A 25,268-nucleotide genomic window follows, 5' to 3' on the forward strand; every position below is an offset into this window, starting at 1 on the left:
AAGCAAGTCCTGAGAAATGATTGGTAAAGACGACTCCGGATGTGCTTGACCGGGCACTGATTGGCGAATTGAGGGGTCAGGAAGAGCAGTTCGGCATGAGGATTGGCGGCGGAGTGTCCCATGGAAACGGAACCCAGAAATGCAGCCAGGGGCTTGCACGGAGGCGGGGCAGGGTCTTTCCAAGGCGCCTGCGCTAAACCAGCTTCTCGGCGCCATTTTGTCTCGGCAGCGGTCGCCGTAGCTCCATCGCATTTTATGTTTCTGGCAAGAAGGGAACGGAGTTTTCATCAGGTAGATTGGTTTTTGTGCGTCCGTCCTTCACCGTTTCCTCCAGGACAGCACCTAGTCTTGGCCGGAGGAGTCTCAGAGCTGTCAGAAAGGTCAGTTGGAGGCTATGGTTGTCCGATTGACTGGGGGGGATGGCGCAGCCCTAGCGGCACCGGCACCGGAAGTGAAGGGGCCGCAGGAAGCCATGGTAAAAGTTCTCCCTGCGGCGGGGTGGGGAGAAGGGGTGGGATGAATGGGGGCGAGGCTTCCTCTCCCGCCGAGAGAGAAAGAGGTGGAGGAGAGGCAAACGTCTTTCTTGGTGCTTTTTCGGGCTTTCGAGAATGTGAGAGATTTTCTGAATTCTGCCTCTCTCTGAGCAGTCTTTCCTGTTTTTGGAAGTGCATCTTGGATACTTGCCATATTCTCCACCTGATTGGCACAAGCTATGGGAGTCTCCTTAGTTAAGACAGGGGAGAAGTGATTCTTAGAAACATTCTGCGTAGGTAGAGGTTTCCGCGTGCTCCTCACGCGAAAAAGCTGTGAGGAAACTGGAGAAAGCGCTGGCTTTCTGGATGCTGAGGAATTTATTTGCCAGCACAGATGTTGCTTCTGTGACCTTAGACAAGCGTCTGTGTCACTCTGCGCGAGGCGTATGCTGCTTTTTGAAAGGAAAGAGTGGTTGTGCAGGTACTGAAAACATGTTAAAAGGACGTCCCCGATAAGATAGACGTTGATCTTGTTCTGTTAACATTTTGTATTCTGTTAAACGAAACGTATTTTTAAATGGTGGAATTGGAGTATAAATTGACTAGTTTTATAGAATGGAGTAATTTTTTAAATGTGATATATCGTCAGTAATCCACGTGGACTAAGTTTTCTCAGTAAGAAAACAACTAAGCAGAATCAGTTTTTTATTCGTAACAGTGATTTTGCTCAAAAGTATTCATAAAAAAGTGAAAGGCATGTTGGCATTACTAGTGAGTGACCTAGTCGTACAGGATAGATCCCAATAGTTACCCTCAGTACCTCTGTTTTAAACCCTGCTGCTCTGTTGGTGGGGCCCAAGACTAGAAAATGATTGTGTGACTTAACAGTGACTGGGTTTTTTGGCAGTCGTGCTGAAAAAAAAACAGAACATCTCGGTGATTGCTGAGGTGAGTCATAATGTCTGAAAATCCTTAGAATTGCGGGGGACCACCTGGAAAAACTTTCTGTGGATTAGTAAAGGAATACTAGAATGGGAAGAAGGGTAGTTGAAAGATGTTTTGTTTGGTCAGATTCAAATGAGTCTGTAATTAGCTTCCTGGTGTAATATTTTAGAATGAAATCGCAAAGTTAGGACATCCTTATGGACTTGTTTACCCATTTACGTGGTTTTTATTTCTGGACTTTGAAGTGCCTAATGTTGTTATAAAACATTATGCATATTTTGAGATTCCCCCCTGCCCCGCCTATTTGAAAATTTCTTATATAGAAAAGATCTTGTAAATAGGAGTGTTTAGGAGTGAAGCAGGTTTTTTTGTTTTGTTTTGTTTTGTTTTTGTTTTGTCTGTCATCCAGGCTGGAGTGCAGTGGCGCGATCTCGTAGGAGTGAAGTTTTTTAAAAGACCTTATAAAACAATGTATTACTGAACTTTCTAGAGGGTAAGAATCTATAATTCCACTATCAAAGTTTAAACTGTTACTATGGAATCCAAATAATGCATGGACATTTGGAAATTACTAAAAGCCCAAAGAAGAATACAAAATCTCTTCCCTCCACCAAAAGGTAGTTAGAGGTTTTACTACAGTTATATATTATACAAAAGGCTTTGTCTTTTTTGTTTGTGTTGTTTTGCAAAATATTCTAGTTTTGTTCATGTTCTTACCATTATTTTCTTTATCAAAACATTGGGAACATTGAAAATATTTTATCGTAAAGCATCTTTTATGTCTTCATAGTGTTTTGTGGGATAAATATACCGTAATTTATGTAACCTGTTTATCTGTATATAATGGCAGTAATATGTCAGTGAATATCCTTGTACATGTTTTGCAAAATATTGTCTTAGAAGGTCGTTGCAAAAGTAAACGTGGTTTTTGCATTGTTGGAGTTTGCCATTTGATGTTGGACCACGTTGTTAAATAAATGTGGTTATGTTATATATCATTTTAATGGGCATTTCTTGCTTTGTTTTTTTGGTAATGACTTACTACTTGCTGTTTATTTTATTTTATTTTAGGGACAGTCGCGCTCTGTCGCCAGGCTGGAGTCAGTGGCGCAATCTCGACTCACTGCAACCTCCTCCTCCTGGGTTCAAGAGATTCTCCTGCCTCAGCCTCCTGAGTAGCTGAGACTGCAGGCACGTGCCACCACACCGGCTAATTTTTTGTATTTTTAGTAGAGAAGGGGCTTCACCATGTTATCCACGATAGTGTCGATCTCCTGACCTCATGATCTGCCCGCCTCAGCCTCCGAGAGTGCTGGGATTACAGGCGTGAGCCACATGCCCAGCCTTCATGTTTATTTTAGATTATGAAAATGATGTTAGACAAAAAAACAAATTGGAGCAGTTTTCTTATATGAGTTAAAAATTGGTTGTAAAACAACAGAGACACTGTATCAGCAATGCATATGGCTCAGGAACTGTTAACTTACAGTGCGGTGGTGGTTCAGGGTTTGTTTGTTTGTTTGTTTGTTTTGAGATGGAGTCTTGCTCTTTCAGACTGGAGTGCAGTGGCATGATCTTGGCTCACTGCAACCTCCACCTCCTGGGTTCAAGCCGTTCTCCTGCCTCAGCCTCCCTAGTCGCTGGGATCACAGGTCCGCACCACCATGCCCAGCTAATTTTTGTATTTTTAGTAGAGACGGGGTTTCACCATCTTGGCCAGGCTGGTCTCGAACCCCTGACCTCGTGATCCGCCTGCCTTAGCCTTCCAAAGTGCTGGGATTACAGGCTTGAGCCACTGTGCCCAGCTGGTTCAAGAAAGTTTGCAAAGGGGAGGAGAGTCTTGAAAATTAGGAGCATAGTGACTGGTCGCCAGAAGTTAATAACTACCAGTTGAGAGCAGTCAGCGAAGCTGATCCTCTTACAACTACTTGAGATGTTGCTAAATAACTCAGTGTGGACCATTCTACAGTCCTTCGGCATTTGAAGTGAATTGAAAAGTGAAAAAGCTCAATAAGTGGGTACCTCATGAACTGACTGAAAAAAAAAATCATTGTTTTGAAGTGTCGTTTTCCCTTATGTTACACAACAACAAACCATTTCTTGGTCAGATGTTGATGTGCGAGAAAAAGTGGATTTTATATGACAACCGGTGATGGCCAGCTCAGTGGATGGACTGAGAAGATGCTCCAAAGCCAGTCTTGCACCAAAAAAAGGTCATGGTCACTGTTCTGTGGTCTGTTGCTGGGCTGATCCACTATAGCATTCTGAATCCCGGGGAAACCATTACATCTGACAAGTATGCTCAGCAAATCGATGAGATGCACCAAAAACTACAATGCTTGCAGTCAGCATTGGTCAACAGAAAGAGGCCCAATTCTTCACAATGCCCTTCCGCATGTTGCACAACCAGTGCTTCAAAAGTTGAACAAATCGGACTGTGACATTTTGCCTCATCCACCATATTCACCTGACCTCTCTCCAACTGACTACCACTTCTTCAAGCATTGCCACACCTTTTTGCAGGGAAAACACTTCCACAACTGGCAGGATGCAGAAAATGCTTTCCAAGAGTTCGTCAAATCCTAAAGCATGGGTTTCTACACTACAGGAATAAACAAACTTAAAAATGTGTTGGTTGTAATGGTTTCTATTTTGATTAATGAAGATGTGTTTGAGCCTATTTATAATGATTTAAAATTCACAGTCTGAAACCGCAATTATTTTTGCCCGAACGTAAATGCTGAATTTTAGATGGTGAAGTTTCTGGGCATCTAAATCTTCTTTCACATCCCTGATTATTTTTGGAATAAACTCCCAGAGGTGGAAATACAAGGCTGAAGGCCTGGTGTGGTGGCTGAAGCCTGTAATCCCAGCACTTTGGGAGAATGAGGTGGGCAGATGGCTTGAGCCCAGGAGTTTGGGACAACATGGTGAAACCTCATCTCTACAAACAGTGCAAGAAACCAGCCAGCATGGTGGCATGCACCTGTGTTCACCCTTAACCGAGAGGCTGAGGTGGGATGATCACCTGAGTCCGAGAAATCAAGGCTCCAGTGAACCGTGATTGTGCCACTGAACTCCAGCCTGGGTGACGGTGAAACTTCGTCTCAAATATATATATGTGTATATATGTGTGTGTTTGTACGTATATATGTATTACACGTATATTTATATGAAAGGGTTATGTATTTAAGGCTAGGGATGCTTGTATAGTCCATCAGAAAGCTTTTCTTCTTACTGTACTTATATTTATTGTCCTTTTTGTCACTGCCTCCCCTCCCATCCCCTCAAAATTTCTGGTTTTTCTTTAGCTTTATTTCTGAACATTTTATCTTGGATCTCTCTTTGTTCAAGTAGAAATAATTGGCTGGACGTGGTGGCTCATGCCTGTAATCCCAACACTTCGGAAGGCCAAGGCAGGCAGATCACCTGAGGTCGAGAGTTCAAGACTAGCCTGACCAACATGGAGAAACCCCGTCTCTACTAAAAATACAAAATTAGCTGGACGTGGTGGTGCATGCCTGTAATCCCAGCTAATTGGGAGGCTGAGGCAGGAGAATCCCTTGAACCTGGGAGATGGAGGTTGCGGTAAGCTGAGATTGTGGTATTGTACTCCAGCCTGGGCAACAAGAGCAAAACTTGGTCTCAAAAAATATTAATCACAGTCCTTAAGTTATACATATCATAAAATATATGAGAATTTTTCTTGGACCCTAGGAGTGATTTTTTTTTTTTTACTTTAATTTTTTTTTTCACTTTAGGTGAGCATTTCTACAGTGAAACATTTTGTTACACAGAAGTGATGTTTAGGAATACTAACAAATTATTTCCATGGTCTAGTTAGTTGAGTTTAACTACTTTCTGTTTCCCTGTAGTTTTCTCTGAAGTTTCCCCTTCTTGTGTGTATTCTTTCTCTCAGTGCTTTTGTAGCCTGATAGGACCCTCTGTACATGTGCCTCACCACACTTACTTTGCATTTGTTTGACTCTTCCCAAATTTGAAACTATATTCCCAGAAAGCAGCAACTGTTTTATTTAATCACTGTTATGTTCCCCCACCTGATAGGTGCTCTGTTGTAGATATTTCTTCTAAATCTGTATGCACATTTGTATGCAAAATGTGAAATAAGCCAACTTAACGTCTTTTGTTTTCTTGGGATTTTTTCTTCTTCTACTTCTTTTTGTTGTTTGGTTTTGTTTTTGAGACAGGATCTTATTCTGTCACCCAGGCTGGAATGCAATGGCACGATCATAGCTCATTACAGCCTCAAACTCATAGGCTCAAGGGATCCTTCTAGTTTGGCCTCCTGAGTAGCTGGAACTAAAGGTGTGTGCCATCAGGCCCGGCTAAATTTTTTGTTTTTTCGGTAGAGATGGGGTTTTGTTAGTTGCCCAGACTTGTTTTTTCAACATAACAATAATTCTTTCTTGAAAATTAATGTTTCATAGATGCTGTCTTAACCTTTAAATTTTAAAATATTCCAAATACTTAGCTTTAATACCAAATTGATTTGTAATTGTTAATAAAATGTAGACTTAGAGGACCATTAAGAATGTATCATGCTCGCTTTGGCAGCTCACCTCTTAAAATTGGAACCATACAGAGATTAGCATGATCTCAGTGCAAGGATGACATAAGAAGCATTCCATCTAAAAATAAAACGAAGAATGTATCAGAGTATTAGTTTTTTCAGACTTCTTTTATTCTCCAGTCCCTTTTAAGTTTTATAATATTTTAATGGTAACTATGGATGAATATTAGTAATTAGGAGACAACATCTTGGGTATAAATGAATGAAATTATGATGTAATTGTATTTTTGTAACCTATTAGTTAAATGAGCCCAAACTATTAGGAGTCATAATTATCAACTTTTTAATGTTTCTGTGACATAAAGCTATATTGAAGAATATTTTATTTCTTTGTTAAGAGTTTGAAAGAGAATACATAATTAGCTTCCCAATGTGGTATTTTAGACCGAAATCTCAAAGTTAGCACATCCTTATGGATTTGTCTGCCCATTCGTGTGGTTTCCAGTTTTAAGTTCTTGATAATTTTATCACAGAACCCCATGAACATGTATGTAAATTTTTTTTTTTAACCAGTCTTACCAATGAGAGTGTTTAGGAGGGAAGCAAATTTGTGTGTGTGTTTTTTTTAATCAACACTCTGTATTCTGAATGTCCAAGCTATAACACTCAAAATTTTTAAAAAGTCTTGTTTTTTAGAATAAGGCTGATTTTATGGGAAAATTAAGCAAAGTGTTCCTTGAAAAACCTGAATCTGCGATCTGTCTGGGGTAAGTAATTTTACTTAGCTCCTCTTAGGTAATCAAGACCGGTCGTGTTGCTCGTGTGTGTGTGTGTGTGTGTATGTGTGTGTGTGTATCTGTGTATCTTTTGAAAAATGATAGCCGGGCATGGTGGCTAATGCCTGTAATCCCAGCACTTTGGGAGGCAGAGGCGGGCAGATCACCGAAGGTCAGGAATTTGAGACCACCCTGACCAACAAGGTGAAACCCCATCTATACTAAAAATACAAAATCAGCTGGGTGTGGTAGCACATACCTGTAACCCCAGCTACCCGGGAGGCTGAGGCAGGAGAATCACTTGAACTCGGGAGGTGGAGGTTGCAGTGAGCTTAGATCACGCCACTGCACTCCATCCTGGGCAACAAGAGTGAGACACTCTCAAAAAAAAAAAAAACGTAGAATTTGTTCAACTGTGCAGTTGTTTCTGTACGTATGTTGAGAAGTGGAAATGATTGCTGTGTTGAACGTAGCAGCTTTCCTGAAGATTTAGTTATTTTATGGAAAGTTACATAATTTACTTACTTGTAACCAAAGCAGACTTTTCAATTTTTTTTTTTTTTTTTTCCCTTTTCATTTTTTTTTTTTTTCTTTTTTTTTTTGAGACAGAGTCTCGCTCTGTCACCCAGGCTGAAGTGCAGTGGCCAGATCTCAGCTCACTGCAAGCTCCACCTCCCGAGTTTAGGCCATTCTCCTGCCTCAGCCTCCCGAGCAGCTGGGACTACAGGTGCCCGCCACCTCACCCGGCTAGTTTTTTTTTTTTGTATTTTTTTAGTAGAGACGGGGTTTCACCGTATTAGCCAGGATGGTCTCGATCTCCTGACCTTGTGATCCGCCCGTCTCGGCCTCCCAAAGTGCTGGGATTACAGGCTTGAGCCACCGCGCCCGGCCCTGTTCAATTTTTATTTATTTATTTTTTGAGACGGGGTCTCGCTGTGTTGCCCAGGCTCGAGTGCAGTGGCATGATCTTGGCTCACCACAACCTCTGCTTCCTGGGTTCAAGCGATTCTCCTGCCTCAGCCTCCTGGGTAGCTGGTACTACAGGTGCACACCACCGTGCCCAGCTAATTTTTGTACTTTTGATAGAGATGGGTTTCACCACATTGGCCAGGCTGCTCTCGAACTCCTGACCTCGTGATTCACCCACCTCACCTCCCAAAGTGCTAGGATTACAGGGGTGAGCCACCACGCCCAGCACCCTGTTAGATTTATCTCCTGATTTTATGGCCACATGGAGTCATAGATAATGGTTCGTATAATTCAAACTGGAATGACAGCGTATTTTAGGATTCGGATTCAAGCAGATATGCGTTAAATAATGGCTTTCCTACAAGGATCTGTGCTCCAGGGGCTTAAGATCAATAAAAGGGAGAATGTAATTACACATGTGGAAAGTTAATTTAAGTAGTTATTTCAAAAGATGTAAGCAATCTATATAACCTTATGTATAGATTTAAATGGTACCTGATAATAGATTTGTCAAAGTTCTGTATACAGTCACATCCAGTGGTTCTTTTAAAACAAATTGCTTTAGAAAGCAGAGCAGAAAGAAATTTATAATGGTTATTAAAGGCTTTTCAAGGGTAGTGAGATATAATATGTAAAATTAGAAGGAAAGAAGGCATTCTATTTGGATGAAAGGTTGTGAGCAAGAATAGAAGGAAATCTGTATTTGGGACAGAGGGTAAACCAGCTCAGAAAGTATGATTGGCTGAAGATTATGTAGGGAAAATTGTATGTGGCCAACCTACCCATGTTTCTAGGGTTAGCTGCACATCAGAATCCAATGGGGTATTACAAGGTTCTAGAGGGTCTTGGAAGATTGGGTGTAAGCAGAAATTGACTATTATTTTTGTTTTGTCTTATTTCAAATTTTACAAATTATAATGGAACTAAACAAAATAAAGTGCAGCCAGGCGTGGTGGCTCACACCTGTAATCCCAGCGCTTTGGAAGGCCAAGGTGGGCAGATTGCTTGAGGCCAGGAGTTCGAGACTAGCCTGGCCAACATGATGAAACTTCATTTCTACTAAAACTACAAAATTCAGCCTGGTGTGGTGGCACGTGACTGTAATCCTAGCTACTCGGGAGGCTGAGGCAGGAGAACCTGGGAGGTAGAAGTTGCAGTGAGCCGAGATTGCACCACTACACTCCAGCCTGTGCAACAGAGTGAGACTGTCTCAAAAGAAAAACGAAATCACTTTTAATGCCACTCTAAGAGATTTTTAAAATTTCCTTCCTCTTTGTCTATATGTATTTTCTTTAGTCTTATAGTAGTTTTTGGTTTTCTTTGTTCCTTTAACATTATAACAAGCATTCAGTGTAATGGACAGCCTCTATAATGGTTTTAATGTCTGAAAATATTCCATCAAGCTTTTTTATCCTTTTCATTTTTCTATTGCATGACTATGTAGGTTTCATAGTCCTTCAGTGTTGTGCTTCAGTTACCTTCTTCATGCATAGAGTGTTTTCTCTTTTGGACTGTTCTTTTAGGGGTACATTTAAAAAGTCATTGTATGAACATTTTTATGACTCTTAAAATATTGCTATGTTGTTCAAGCTGGTTATAATAATTTACACTATCACCCTTCCTGTGAGTTTAGCTAGTGGCATTGAGTAATCTATAATTATCATTTTTACTAATTTAATAGGTGCAAAATATATTGAGCTCTTTTTTTCTTTGTAGGGTTTTTGTTGTGAATTAGTGAAATGGGACCTTGTTCTGTGATTTCACTTACTGATTCTTTTACAGGTTGTCTATTCACAGTTCTAATTATGTATTAGAATCTAGATATTTTATTTCTTAATTGCTTGAGTTTATTATATAGTAGTGGTAACTTGCACATATTTTTCCATGCAGATTTCCCTTTTAATTTTAGTTACTTTTGCTGAGAGTTTTTGGATAGACACAGAAAGGCATGGCATAAACAAAATACAGTGTTGGAAAATTATTTAGAAACACTGCCCAGTGTAACTGAAGAAATGACACAGGAATTGGAAGTGGGGAGACAAGATATTGTTGAAGTGGTATCAGCATGAGTGACACTAGGGTAGGGTCTGGAGAGAGAAAGGAATAAGTGAGTAAGGAATTGTTTTTGGGGAAGGAAAACTTGACAGCGTTTGATCTCTGATTATAGAGGTAAAGAAGAAAGAAAACAAAACACACTCAAGATTTAAGAAAGAGGGAACAAACAGTACCATTCACTGATTTGGCAAGTCAAGAAAAGCCGCTGGTTGGTAAAGAAGATGAAATCTGTTTTAAACATGCTAGTTAGAGCTTGAAATGTCCAGTAAGCATTTATTCTTCATTTTGTCAAAATCTTTATGGGTTCCTTAAGTGGGACAACGCATTAAACCGAACCTTACATTGTTTCTACATGGTGGCTTTTAATTCTATTCTATTAGACTTAAGTGTAACTGATACTGTAGTTCAACTTGAATTAAGAAAAACTAAGTTCAGGAAAACCAGATGATTCTCAAATTAAGGAGAGATTTGTTTTTCACTATTGAAAAAATACAGTTTTGTGAGAACATAAATTTTTTTGCACCAAAATAAATTCATACTAACTTGTTATAACATGTCTGAACAGGATCTAGTTTGAGGCACTAAGAAGTTTAGGACATCAGTTTGCAAAGAGCCCCTATCAGGGCAAATCAGTTCTGCTAAAATTGTAGCAAGGACAAACATCAAATTGATGGTGAAAGTTGTGATGTGAAAGAATGGCGAAATCATTGATACTTTACAAGTACTTTATGGGGACAATGCCCCCAAAGAAATCAGTAGCAGTTTACAAATGCATAACTAGTTTAAGACGAAGCAAAGTTTTAGATGAAGCCTACAGCAGCAGACCAATCACATCAGTTTGCAAGGGAAAAGTTAATCTTGTTTATGCCAATATCTCAATTGGTTCAGCTTACACAATTTTGATGGAAAAATTAAATTTGAACAAAACTTTCCACTCAGTGGATGCCACAACTGTACACACAGATCTGCTGAAGACAACAGCAAAGCTTTCAATGGAAATTTAAGCAAGTGTGAACAAGACCCTAAAGGATTTCTTTGAAGAATTGTAACAAGAGATAGAACATGGCTTTACCGTTACACCTCTGAAGACAAAGCACAGTCAAAGCAATGTCCACCAAGAGGTGGAAGTGGTCCAGTCAGAGCAAAAGCAGGCTGGTCAAGAGCAAGGGTCAAGGCAAAACAGGTTTTTGGAATGCTCAAATCATTTTGCTTGTTGACTTTCTGGAGGGCCAAAGAACAACAACATCTGCTTATGAGAGTATTTTGTTGAAAAAATTAGCCAAAGCTTTAGCAGGAAAACACCTGAGAGAGCTTCACCAAAATGTACTCTACCCCAACAGTGCAGCCAAGGCCCTTCGTCAAACTAGGGCAGTCTTTTTTGCAAGAATTTTGATGGAAAATCATGAGACATCTACGTTGCAGTCCTGATTTGGCTCCCTGTGACTTCTTTGATTCCTAATCTTAACAGGTTTTTTTTAAGGGCACCCGTTTTTCTTCAGTTAGTGTAAAAAAGACTGCATTGACATAGCTAAATTCCCAGGACCCTCAGTTCTTTAGGAATGGACTGAATGACTGGTATTATTGCTTATAAAAGTGTCTTGATTTGATGGAGCTTATGTTGAGAAGTAAACTTCGTGTTTTTTTATCGTTCTATTTTTCCACAAATTTTTTGAAGTCCTTTCATATATGTATGTTTTAAAAGGGCTCAAATATATAGGGTGAAATATGTTTTCCCCTCTTCCTGAGTGGACTAATTTTATGTATTCTGTTTTAGTTTATTTTAAAATAATATCTAGAGGGAACAGATATGTTTATGAAACATGAATGTTTAGCCAAGATTCTTTATCTGAAATCCAAGTAAAGGTGTTAAGTGTCTTGTTTTAGAAATCACTTTTATTTCAACAAAATGTTCAGTATAAGAAATTACTTTTAATAATTACGTGAAAACATGCAGTAGGTGGACTTTTGAGCTAACTCTGGAGAAAGAGCTGGATTTCACCAGTTAGCCTCCTGTGGATCTGCCACCACCATCACCCTCCCACCCCACCTCCCACTGCCTTTTTTCCCAAGACTTTTTAAAAATGTTTTTTGGGCCGGGCACGGCACTTTGGGAGGCTGAGGCGGGCGGATCACGTGAGGTTGGGAGTTTGAGACCAGCCTGACCAACATGGAGAAACCCCATCTCTACTAAAAATAGAAAATATAGCCTGGCGTGTTGGTGCATACCTGTATGTAATCCCAGTTACTCTGGAGGCTGAGGCAGGAGAACTGCTTGGATCTGGGAGGCAGAGGTTGTGGTGAGCCGAGATCGTGCCATTGTACTCCAGCCTGGCCAACAAGAGCAAAACTCCGTCTAAAAAAAAAAAAAAATGGTCGGGCATGGTGGCTCAAACCTGTAATCCCAGCACTTTGGGAGGCCGAAGCAGGCGGAACACCTGAGGTCAGGAATTCAAGACCGGCCTGGCCAACATGGTGAAACCGCGTCTCTACTAAAAATACAAAACTTAGCTGGGTGTGGTGGTGGACGGCTGTAATCCCAGCTACTTGGAAGGCTGAGGCAGGAGAATTGGTTGAACCCAGGAGGCGGAAGTTGTAGTGAGCCGAGATGGCAGCACTGCATTCCAGCCTGGGCAACAGAGCAAGACCCTGTCTCCCAAAAAAAAAAAAAAAAAAGGTTTTATTTGCTGCTCTCTTTCCTGATTTTGTTTTAGGAAAAAGTCAGTCTTTTACATTATCAATTACATACCAATCACAATATTAAAAGTATATATATATATTTTTTGATTTCCACTTTTTAGTCTGCTTTTTATAAAACTTAACGTTTTTTGGAGCTTTCCTTTGGGATAGTATGTGAGCTTATGAAATTTGAAGCTACTGTTTTATATTTATCAAGACATCTTTGATTTGATTTAAATAGGTACTTAAAATGTTTTCCATTGTACTGCTAGCTTTGAGTTACCAAAGATACCTGTTTTCAGATTCAAGGAACAAATTAGTATATTTAGAAACCTAACATTTGTGCACAGTTTACAACCATTTCTGGATTTTTGGATGAATGTGTGGTTATGTGTATGTTTTTTATTGCTTCACTTTTTATCTCCTGCCTGGACACCTTTTGTTATTTTTTCTAATAAAAAATGTATTTGCTTAAGAAGCATTCAGTGTGTCAGCAAAAACAGCTGCAACTTTTTTTTTTTTTTTGCATTGCCAGAGTGTATTCAGTTAACAGAACAAGCAAATTATTTGTATAAGCCACATCAAACAAACTGAAGATGAAAAAACTTACCATCCCCGTATATAACTAATTTGTTGCTGTGCACCAACAAGAACCATTTAAATGTCCCATGCCAATTTACAACCCCCATACTTGTTACTAGGCAATTTTTAAGTGGCTACTGAAAATATCACCAGGACAGGGCTATGTAAAGACACATTGGAGTGTGTTATTTAACTATACAAAAAAAGATACTGTACAGTATTAAAAATTTTACACAGCCTTACATTTCAAATTTTTTCTTTGAAAGGAGTGAGTTGTGTATGGGGAGTTAAATGCTTTATAGACAAAAAAAAAACTGTACTAAAACCAGCGTATTCATCATCATCCTCTTCATCTTCCTTCTCCTCATCATCTTCTTCATTTTCCTCATCTTCCTCTTCTTCCTCTTCTTTTTCTTGCTTTTTTCAGCCTTGACATCTCCCTTTTTCGCTGCATCAGGTTTTCCTTTAGGTCAATATGCAGCAATATCCTTTCTGTATTTTTCCTTCATCTTTGCAGCGTTCTTTTCATAAAGCCGTTTTGTCATCTGCAGCAGTGTTAGTCCACGTAACTCCCAGTTTCTTCGCAACATCACCAATGGACAGGCCAGGATGTTCTCCTTTGATTTTTGGGCGATACTCAGAACAGGAAAAATGCTGAAGGGAGGCCTTTTGGATACCTTGGGATCCTTGAACTTCTTTTTTGTCTCCTGTTTAGGGGGAATACAGGTTTTCCTTTCATAACGGACCTTGTCTGCCTTTGCCATGTTTTCACATTTTCCTTTCTCTTTAGCAGACATGGTCTTCCACCTCCCGGAGCGCTTCTTAGAAAACTCTTTGAGAAGTTTACTGAAGCATTTGGGTGGTGCTTCTTATGCTCCTCCCGACAAGCTTGCACAAAAAATGCATATGACAACATTTTGTCTCTCGGCTTCTTAGGATATCCTTTATCCATGTTTAGTTGTTTTTCCTCAGCGAGGCAGAGTCACCCGTTGCCCGCTTGGCTCTCCCTTGACACCTTTTATTTTTTTAAGGATTCTTAAGTCATTTAGGTTACTTTGTAGGATTTAGGTTTTCCTGTGCCCCATAAGAATGATAACTTTAAAAATTATGCCGGGATAGCAAAGAAGATACTTCTAGCTTTAGAATATGTAGGTATGGCCAGGATTTTTGTGAGGAGGGGTGATTTAGAGCCAATTTCTTATTCTCCTTGCCTCATCTGTAACATGGGGATAATAATAGATCTGACCTGACAAGGTTGGAATTAGTATTACACGGTAAATACATGTAAAGTGCTTAGAGTGGTGCTAAATATTTAGGAAGTACCTCATGGGTATGAGGTGGTGATGGTAGCGTATGTAATACTCTTACATGCATATCATTCCAAGAGAGTTTTAAATGTATACGTTTATTGCATTGATATACAGAAATTAAGCATCTAGACTCTCGTTGATTCTGAGACCCTCCTAAAGGTCATATCCACCTCTCTCTAACCTTATTTTTCACTACTTCCCTTCAAGCATCATATGCAGCAGTCGCATTCAACTACCATGGTTCTCTTGTACAATCCATATTTTCTCATTTACTTTGGTTCATGTTGTTCTCACCAATTTGAATGTTATCCCATCTCCCTGTGTTCAAATGCTATCTTTAAGTGAAGTTTTCTGATAGTTCCATAGGTAGAACTATGTAGGTAATCATCATGTGAATTTCATGTTTCCTGTTACATGATTCTTTACCACTGTCTGTATTGCACTTCAGCCTTTTGTTAACATTAAGTCTCTTTCACTGTGTTATGTAATCTTTACAGGCAGAAAACTGTACCTTTTTCTTCTTTGTAGGTTTAGAACCTAACATAGGCCTTGGGATTTAGTAGGCATTCATTTGTGTAATGAAAATTTATAAAAGGTATCAAAAGCTAAAAGGTCATATTTAATGGACAAATGCATGCCAGTAAAAATGTGTTTTGTCAGTGTTTGTACGTTCAGGAACATCCTGGCCAGTCACTTAAAATGAAATCTTTTTTTAAAAAAAGATTGTATCTCTAACCACCAGAGAATTGTTTTCTGCTTCTTGTTACCTCATTTTCACAGATCTTCCTAATAATTATCAGTGGTACAAATCTGGGAAAAATTCATCCAGGGCTGAGGATTCGTCACGTGCCAATAGTGGGATAGATAAGCCACGTGGCTCAATAAATTATTGAACCCATAATCTCACCCTCTAAATACTTTTTTTTTTTTTTAATCACAATACCATAATGCCTTTAGGTGTGAAACTGGGTATAGTCTGAGAATAGGAACTGGATGAGATATTTCATGAGGACACTTGATCCTTGCTGTGATATTGCTAAGGTGTGGCATCATGATTTGGAAGAAATGAGAATGGCAGGAATTGGGGAGATAAGTTAAAATATCAGCCTCGTAGTAGGCATTCATAGAGTTAAAGCAGTAGTTGTGTGCGCTTAGCTCCCAAATTCTTAGAATTTTTACAATAATTCAAAGGACATTGGATTGAGTAAGCACTCTAAAACACTGGATTTGAAAACCGGATGTTATGTGTTCTAGCCTTTTACTCTTTGGCTGTGACCTGGGATACATCACTGCTTTTGCTTTTAGAGAGTGAGGGTCATTGGGCTAGGTATTTACAGCTCTTAATATTTTAGGGTTGCAATCTAGCACCATATTTTTAAAACAAGAATTCTAAGCTTCTAATATCTACCTGTTCCCTGCAAGGTTAACTTTTTAAATAAACCCTGAGAATTAGAAGTTGTAGACATTTACTTGATAATTTTAGCATTTGAGGAATTGGCTGACTGACGTTCCTAGAATCAAATTCCGACAGAAACTTTAATGGCCCCTCTGTCTCACTGTTTTATTTAACAAGAGTTCTGATTGCTTTCATTGGTTGGTTAAAACAGATTATTTCAAGTAATAGCCACACTGATTAATTTCATTATGGTGACATTTCATTAATGTCACTATAGTGATATTTCAGTTTTATATATGTGTCTATGCTGCCCACACACAAAAGTAATACAGTGTGATTCAGTATTTTCTTCTGTAGTTCATTTGTATAAAAAATCAGATGTGGGGCCGGGCGCGGTGGCTCACACCTGTAATCCCAGTACTTTGGGAGGCTGAGGCGCGCAGATCACGAGGTCAGGAGATTGAGACCATCCTGGTCAACACGGTGAAACCCCGTATCTTTACTAAAAAATACAAAAAATTAGCCAGGCGTGGTGGCGGGTGCCTGTAGTCCCAGCTACTTGGGAGGCTGAGGCAGGAGAACGGCGTGAACCCAGGAGGCAGAGCTTGCAGTGAGCCAAGATCGCTCCACTGCACTCCACCCTGGGTGACAGAGTGAGACTCCGTCTCAAAAAAAAAAAAATCTGATGTGGATGCCGAGCTCAGTGGCTCACGCCTGTAATCGCAGCATTTGGGGAGGCCAAGATGGGTGGATCACAGGTCAGAAGTTAAGAGACCAGCCTGGCCAGTGGTGAAACCCCGTCTACTAAAAATACAAAAATTAGCCGGGTGTGATGTCACACATCTGTAGTCCCAGCCACTTGGGAGGCTGAGGCAGAAGAATCGCTTGAACCCAGGATGTGGAGGTTGCAGTGAGCCAAGATCACACCACTGCACTCCAGCCTGGGTACAGAGCAAGACACCATCTCAAAAAAAAAAAAAAAAAAAAATCTGATGTGATCCACAGAAGTGGTTTCATGACTTACTGTGGGTCTCAGCCTGCTTTGGACGGGATGAGGAATCAACTAGATAACGTTTTAAATTTGTTTGGTACTTTAACATTTGCTAGTCACTTAGATATACTACTACACTTATGTATGATAGCTTAAAAGTTAGATACAAATTAATCATTATCTGAAAAATTCCTAACAGCAGTGGGTTGAGTGGGAAAAAAGGCATGGAGGATGAATTCATGTTTTTTTTTTTCTTTTTGTTGGCTTTTGTTAAGTTTAATATATTATTGAGTCTGCCAGTTCAAACAGCCCACTTAGGGATCTTAAGGATTTGTATTTATTTACATTGAGTTACCTCAAATCCTGTGGCAAGCAAAAAAATAAAAATAAATCCCCAATTATTTCCCTCAAATCAAACCAGAATTGTTACTGTTTCTCAAAAAAATCTTAGTTCTTTAGTCTGTATATGCATTCATAAAGCTCCTTCCAGTGTTTGTATAATTTTGGTGGCCTAGATCTTGGCCAGATGGTACAGCGAGGAGGATTTTTGTATGAAGGAACGTAACAACAACAACAAAAAAGGCACCACCTTCTTGTTTCTTATTCCTCTGTGTGTCATGTGATACTGCTTTTAAGGCCTTAGAACTGCCAAGGTCTTGGTAACCCAAGGCAAACTTGCTGTCTTCCTCTCAAATTTGAAGTTCTGCATTTTGTTAGTTATGAAGAACTAGTCTGTTACCAGCAAATACTTAAGCCACAAAACTTGCTTCTCTGTGCTGCTGTGTACTTCCTGTTTTGTCAGATTTCCATTTAGGGAAAAGAATGGATTTTATGCTAGCCTAGCTTCTCCTGAAATTCAGTTTGGAAGCTGTCCAGGTCTAGGTCGGGTGGTGGGGGAGAATGGCATGTCTTGTCTACATATGATGTCATTTGTCAGAAAGATTCATTTGGCTGCTTATCATGAAAAAGGGTTGCCAGGAAGGAAGAGAAACTTTTTGCTGTCAGAACTATTTAGTGTATGACTTGCCTACTTTGTGGCTTGCCTTTAGGCTTTCCATGTCAAATGTGTTTGAGGTTACGAATGAATTATTATATTGCCTATGAAGGAAGGATCTATGTTCATTTCTAGTAGACTTTTATTCCAGAAATATGTAAGAACTGCATTTAGCCACATTTGCTTCACTTACAGAAGAAACAGGTCAAAGGTTAGGTGGTAATTAGAACTGGGCTACATTGTAAATGTTGAATATCTTTTGGGGGAAAGTTGCAGTAAAACCATTTTAAGAATCTTTTGCAGCTAAAATAGTAAATATAACATCTAATTATAAATGATGAATTTTCTGTCAGTTTTTATCCTATGAAATGAAATTCCAATTAGTTGTTAATAGAATGTGTAAATAGAATATGCTTTCAGTGTAATCCTGAATCCTATTAATATTGCTGGTAAGGAAATACTGTTTTGCAATGGTGGAACCAAAGCTCTTCTATAAAATTATCTTTGACCAAATCGTCCTGTTCTGCATTAAGTCAGAGCTAATTTTCTCTTTTTTGACCTGTCAGTAAAATATGAAAGATGCTTTTCAATCCCTGACCGTTAGTAAACAGTTACAGGATTTCTTCCTTATTGGTACCCTGGCTCTTTGTTCACTCACATGTTGGAAATGTTTTCCTAACATCTGTACCTTGTCTTTTTTGGGAGCTGATGTTGAATTGTAAAATATTTGGAACCATCCCTGTAAATTTTCTGCCAGGTTCTTCCTTCCCCTTCTCCCCAACCCTCCGCTCTTTTTTTCATCTAGGTGTATGTATGCTGCTGCTATTTCCGAGACATACAGTTCTTACACAATCGTGAAAAAAACTTTTCCTAAATACCCATCATCCCCCACTGCTTCATCCCCCATTTTGCTTTCTAAGTGTCATCTCTTTTTTTTGTTTTTTTTGAGATGGAGTCTTGCTCTGTTGCCCAGGCTGGAATGCAGTGGTGCAATCTCGGCTCACTGCAACCTTTGCCTCCCAGGTTCAAGTGATTCTCCTGCCTCAGCCTCCTGAGTAGTTGGGATTTCAGGCGCCTGCCACCACCCCGGCTAATTTTGTATTTTTAGTAGAGATGGAATTTCAATGTTGGCCAGGCTGGTCTCGAACTCCTGACCTCAGGTGACCAACCCACCTTGGTCTTCCAAAGTGCTGGGATTACAGGAGTGGGCCATTGCACCCAGCCCTAAGTGTCGTCTCTTTAAAAGTAACCTTTTCTGTTACCCTGTTCTCCTTTTAGTAACCTGTTTCTAAATCAGTGATTCTCAAATTTTAGAGTGTTAATAAGAATTACATCAGGTGCTTATTCAAAGTATAGATTCCTGGGTCCCTCTTCATACCTAGTGAATTCAAATCTGTAGCATTCTGACTTAGGTGATCTTTGAACCACACTTTGAGAAAGTTGTCTGTTGCATGCATTCCCACTATCATGTAAATTCTGTCCTTCATATTTTTACATAGTCTACTTTGTTTTAATTACTGGCATCTCAGAAGTATTTTGCTCCTAATTATTGATATGCTTTTTCTCCTGAATTCATTCATTGGAGGGGTCTTCCACTAGGTGTCCAGGAAATGTTCCCAAATTCCCTTCCATATTTGTCAGAATTTATGTCCTCTCCTTCCCAAAGCACATGTTTGTAGTTCTGTTACAGACATACAAGTATATCTATACACATCTTTTTTATTTTATTTTTTTTTTTTTGATGCAGGATCTCACTGTGTTTCCCAGGCTGGAATACAGTGGCACCACCTTGGCTCACTGCAACTTCTGCCTCCCGAGTTCAAGCAGTTCAGCTGCCTCAGCCTCCCAAGTAGCTGGGACTACAGGCACAGGCCACCATGCCTGGCTAATTCTTGTATTTTTAGCAGAGATGGGGTTTCACTGTGTTGGCCAGTCTGGTCTCAAACTGCTGACGGCAAGTGATCCCTTGGCCTCCCAAAGTGTTAGGATTACAGGCGGGAGTCACTGTGCCCGGCCTGTATACACATTTAATAGACCTTGCCAGTGATTTTAGTATCTGCTTTTCTCACTAGGGAAAGGACTATATCTTCTTAAATTTTAATCTTCCTTGGTGATGTGATACATTACAGGCATCCAGATGTTTGCCCTGAATTTTTACTCCTATCACTTGGCTGCTGCTGACACTCAAACCAGTCAAACCTACTAAATATCATATATTACTATCTTTATGTCTGTAATTTTCCTTACCATTTCCTTTTCTCTGAATTATCAGAATTTTCTTTGGTGCTATCTTAAGAATAATTCCCCTTATATTACATTAATCTTGAATCCCATTGGCTTTTCCCGAAAAAAAAAATTAACTCCCATTTCCACATGGATCTTACAGCCTTTGGCTTTTCCTGAAAAATATTAACTCCCATTTCCACATGGATGTTACAGTTCAACTCTTTATTTACAAGAATTTTTCTCAAAACTTTGTGATTCCATGTAGTAGAAATCAAATATAAGTCCAAATGATACACTTCAAAGACAAACCCAAGATACATGAGTAAGGAATCCTGCTCATCAGCTATCTTTATATGTTAACCACATTATACTAGTATTTATTTCAAAGAGATGTATGGACTGGAAGGATGCACTTTATAATAGAGTACCTCTTGAAGGGGTTGAGTGGTCAAAGAAGGAATATTACTTTTATTTGTAATGTTTTAATATTTATATGTGGGACAGTAAATATATAGGTACACATGAACATACCACATAACTTAAGTACATACATTGCAAAAACAATGGAGGCTGGCAGTGGCTCACACCTGTAATCACAACACTTTGGGAGGCCACGGTGGGAGGATCACTTGTCAGGAGCTTGAGATCAGCCTCGACGATATAGGGAGAGCCTGTTTCTTCAGAAATTTAAAAAATTAGTCAGGCATGGTGGTACATGCCTGTGATTCCTGCTACTCAGGAGGCTGAGGTGAGAGGATAGCTTAAGCATAGAAGGTTGAGACTGCAGTGAGCTTTGATCGTGCCATTGTACTTCGGCCTGGCAACAGAGTGAGACCCTGTATCCAAAAAAAAAGAGAGAAACCATGGAAGCAAGCAAAAAAAAAAGAAAATCCTAAAATAGTTACTCCAGTTTGTGGGAATATGGATGACTTTCTTCTTTGCCCTTTTTGTTATTTTATTTTTTTGTTGTTGTTGTTCAGATGGAATCTCACTCTGTTGCCCAGGCTGGAGTTCAGTGGCACGATCTTGCCTCTCTGCAACCTCCACCTCTTGGATTCAAGCAGTTCTCCTGTCTCAGTAGAGACGGGGTTTCACCTTGTTGGTCATGCTGGTCTCTGACTCTTGACCGTGTAATCTACCTGCCTCAGCCTCCTAAAGTGCTGGCATGACAGGCTTGAGCCACCGTTAATCTTTTTTTTTTTTTTTAACTTTATAGAGGCAAGTTCTCGCTATGGTGTCCAGGCTGGAGTGTAGTGGCTATTCACAGGCACTTACACAGCACACTGCAGCACTGCTCAAGCAATCCTCCCACTTCAGTGTCACGAGTAGCTGGGACCACAGTTGGACACCAGCACGCGGGTCTTTTGGGTTTTTTTTTTTCTTTAATTTTTTTTTTTTTGTTGGTGATGTTTTAGTTTAAGCAGCAACATGCGAAAAGATATCTTTTTAAAATTCACCTTAATTCAAAGGAGGGTAAGATATAATTTAGTGATTTTATAAGGAAACAACTTCTCAGAATATTTTGTAAACTAAAGGGCAAGAATTGCATTTTCTATTTCCTGTGTCCTTTAACAGTTCTAATAAGCAATTAATGTTTATTATGATAGAGGTATGCCGGGTGCAATGGTTCATGCCTATAATCCCAGCACTTTGGGAGGTGGGTGGATCACCTGAGGTCAGGAGTTCGAAACCAGCCTGTCCAACATGGTGAAACCCCGTCTCTACTAAAAATACAAAATTAGTCAAGTGTGGCGGTGCGTGCCTGCAATCCCAGCTGCTTTGAAGGCTGAGGCAGGAGATTGCTTGAACCCGGGAGGTAGAGGTTGCAGTGAACTGAGATTGCGACATTGCACTCCAGCCTGGGCAACAACAGTGAAACTCGGTCTCAAAAAAAAAAAAAGACCAGGCACGGTGGCTCACACCTGTAATCCCAGCACTTTGGGAGGTTGAGGCGGGCAGATCACAAGGTCAGAGTTTGAGACTAGCCTAGCTAACATGATGAAACCCCATCTCTTGTAAAAATACAAAAATTAGCACCTGTAATCCCAGCTAATCGGGAGACTGAGGCAGGAGAATCGCTTGAACCCAGGAGGCTGAAGTTGCAGTGAGCCAAGATTGTGCCACTGCACTCCAGCCTGAGCAACAAGAGCGAAATTCTGTCTTGGGGGAAGAAATACTGAGGTCTATTTTTTGGATTAAAATGGAATGCTTTCCTCACACTGTAAAATTAGGTATTGTTACAAGTTTAAAGAATAGGTTTAGCCAGTGTGATTATTGCAGTGTAATAAAAAGGATCCCAGGTGGCACACATGCTAGTGTGGTGTGCAGATGCTCAACTGAAGTGAAGGATAACGTGCGTTTCAACATTTTCTATATACTAGGCAGTTTTTCTTAAGTCTTGGTTTATTGTGTTATAATACAGTAAAATTTACTCTGTGTACGTATGATTCCATTAATATTAACAAATTTAAACAGTCTTACAGCTAAATACAATCAAGTTAGAGAACATTTCCATCACTACACAAGTTGTTTTGTGCTAATTTAACAACTTCTACCCATGCTCATCCCCCCACTCCCACCCTGAGAACCACTGCTCTGTTTTTCTGATCATATAGTTTGACCTTTTCAAAAATGTCATACAATTGGAATCATATAGTATGCGTGAATCATGTAGCCAAAGTTTTCATTTCACTTAGGTAAACACCTACGAATAGGAGTGCTGGGTTATATGCTAAGTGTTAAACTTCCTAAGAAGCTGCCAAACTGTTTTCCAAAGCATCTACCATTTTCCTGTCCCACCAGCAATAAAGCATTTGTTAGTCTACATACTCATCAATGCTAGTGTAGTCAGAATGTATGGTTTTCATTGTTCACATTCTAACAGATGTAGAGTGGTATCTCATTGTGATTTTAATTTGCATTTTCCTAATGAATATCTTTTCTCATGTATTTGTCATTCATGTATCTTCTTTAGTAAATTGTCTTATTGTTTTGCCCATTTTTAAAAGTTGAGTTTTCATATTTTTCAGTTTTGAGAGTTCTTCATATATTCTGGACACAAGTCCTTTGTCAGACATGTGATTTGCAAATATTTTCCCCCAGATTTTTTCAGGTCTTGTCAGTCCCTTAATAGTGTTTTTAGGAAGGAGAGCAGCTGCTTTTAATTTTGATGAAGTTTGTCATTGTTTTTCTTTTATGGATCGTGCTTTTGGTGTAGTATCTGAGAACTCTTTCTTAAACCAGTCACATGTCTTCTGTTTTCTTTGAAGCATTATAGGTTGAGGTACATTTTGGTCTATGATCACTTTTGAGCTACTTTTTATATATAGGTAAGATATGGTTTGAGGTTGTGTTTAGGATTTTTTTTCTTCCTGCATATGAATGTTCAGTTGTTCCAGCACCGTTTGTTGAAAAAACCCTATCCTTTCTCTATTAATTCGCCATTTTACTTTTGTCAGTTGATTGTATTTGTGGGTCTATTTTTAAACTCCATTCTATATTATGTCTACATCATGAACTTTATAGTGAGTCTTGAAATTAGGTAGTGTGGGTCTTCTCTCTTGTTCTTTTCAAAATTGTTTTGGCTCTTCTAATTCCTTTACTTTTCCCACATAAATTTTAGAAACAGCTTATTGATTTCTGCCACTTTCCCCCAAAAAGCCTCTTGGGAATTTGACTAAGTTTACATCTAATCTAATAAATGATTTTGGAGAGAAGTGATATCTTAGCAATACAGTCTTTTCTGATAACACTTTGTTTTAGTTATTTTTCTCATTTAATAATTTTCCAACATTAAAACCTTGGACAAATTTAGATTTATATCTGAATAATTCCAGTTTTGTTGTCATTTCAAATGGTACATAATCCTTATTTTATAGATGAGAAAATTAAGTAACTTCCCCAAGTCACACAATTATTAAATGACAAAGCCAGATTGAAATCTGTGAGCTTATAAACTAATGTCCTGTTTTGAACTACAGTACTAGTTTTCTTAAATTGTTGTAAACTGGGGTAGAGAGGAAGCCCTAACTTCTTTTAAGAAAAATCCCGCTACTGTAGTTCATAAAAGAATTGGTCCTTCCCACATTTATGTATTTTCAACGTTTCAGTTTTCCAGATCTGTTCAGGTGATAAACCATGCTTTTTTTCTTCCTCTCGGAGACAGAATCTTGCTCTGCCACCTAAGCTGGAGTGTAGTGGTGTCATAGCTCACTACAGCCCTGAACTCCTGGACTCAAGTGATCCTCCTGCCTCAGCCTCTTAAGTAGCTGGGACGACAGGCGCATGCCCACACCTGGCTGACTTTTTTATTTTTTGTAGAGACGGTCTCTCACTATGTTGCTTAGGCTGGTCTTGAATTCCTGGGTTCAAGCGATCCTCCTGCTTCAGCTTCCCAGTCTCACCTGTGTTGAGATTACAGGTGTGAGCCACCACACCCAGCCTCCATGCTCATATTAATCTGCAAGCCTTCAGTTGACACATTTCTGAATCATTGTTTTTTAAACAGTATACCTTATCCAGTAGTTAATCAGTATGATTTCAATATGTGTACCTTTAGCATGTGAATAGTTATTTGTGCTCACCAGTTGAAATACAAGGACAGGATTTTTTTTTTTTTTTTTAACAACTCTCAGTCTTGTGGCGGGGGTAGTGGTATATACTTCATTCATTATAGTTAAGCCATAATAGATAGATACCTGTGGTCAGTGGTAACAAAAAAAAAGCTGTGTACTTGGTTGGGGTTACAATAGCTCCATTTCATGTTTTGAAGTTCCTTTGATAGCTGGATTATTTTTACAAAATGAGAATATTTGTAATCTTAATTTGCTGCTTCTATGAAATGAAGAATATTCTAATGCTGAAATCTGTTAAACATTGATAACTTACAAGTTGATTTTCTTATTTTTTAGGTCTCTTTATGAATAAAGAAATAAAAGCAAATAGAATCTTATCAGATAAGTGCTTTTATAAGTCTAAATATATTTTATTCTTTGGAATCTCTAAAGCAAACCTTTTAAACTTTTTTTTTTTTTTTTTTTTTTTTTAGGTCCCGGCATCAAGATGATTTATGGTAATAAGGTGCTCAGTCTTTGCTTAAAATAAATTTTACAATTATCAAAGTAAAATGTACCAGCTTTTTATTTGTTAATCCTGTTTAGTGTGTATGAAAATCACTTGGTGACTGGGCATGGTGGCTCATGCCTGTAATCCCAGCACTTTGGGAGGCTGAGGTGGACAGATAACAAGGTCAGGAGTTTGAGACCAGCCTGGCTAATACAGTGAAACCCCATTAGCCGGGCGTGGTGGCAGGTGCCTGTGGTCCCAGCTACTTGGGAGGCTGAGG

At 39.3% G+C, this 25,268-nt stretch overlaps 1 long non-coding RNA gene across 2 annotated transcripts; it reads left to right on the top strand.

Moving 5' to 3' along the window:
• The first annotated feature begins 291 nt into the window (after nt 1-291).
• Nucleotides 292-24,967, top strand: LOC108529725 (uncharacterized). 2 transcript variants are annotated; one of them, XR_001885652.1, is made up of 4 exons: nt 292-380; nt 1,828-1,911; nt 6,633-6,716; nt 24,835-24,967. It is a non-coding gene; the product is annotated as an uncharacterized LOC108529725 (long non-coding RNA). The 2 variants fall into 2 exon arrangements; XR_001885653.1 differs by lacking the exon at nt 1,828-1,911 and having other exon boundaries at nt 295-380.
• The last annotated feature ends 301 nt before the right edge of the window (nt 24,968-25,268 follow it).

The sequence above is a fragment of the Rhinopithecus bieti genome, unplaced genomic scaffold (assembly GCF_001698545.2).
Source record: "Rhinopithecus bieti isolate Rb0 unplaced genomic scaffold, ASM169854v2 scaffold_6717, whole genome shotgun sequence".
NCBI classification, from domain to species: domain Eukaryota; kingdom Metazoa; phylum Chordata; class Mammalia; order Primates; family Cercopithecidae; genus Rhinopithecus; species Rhinopithecus bieti.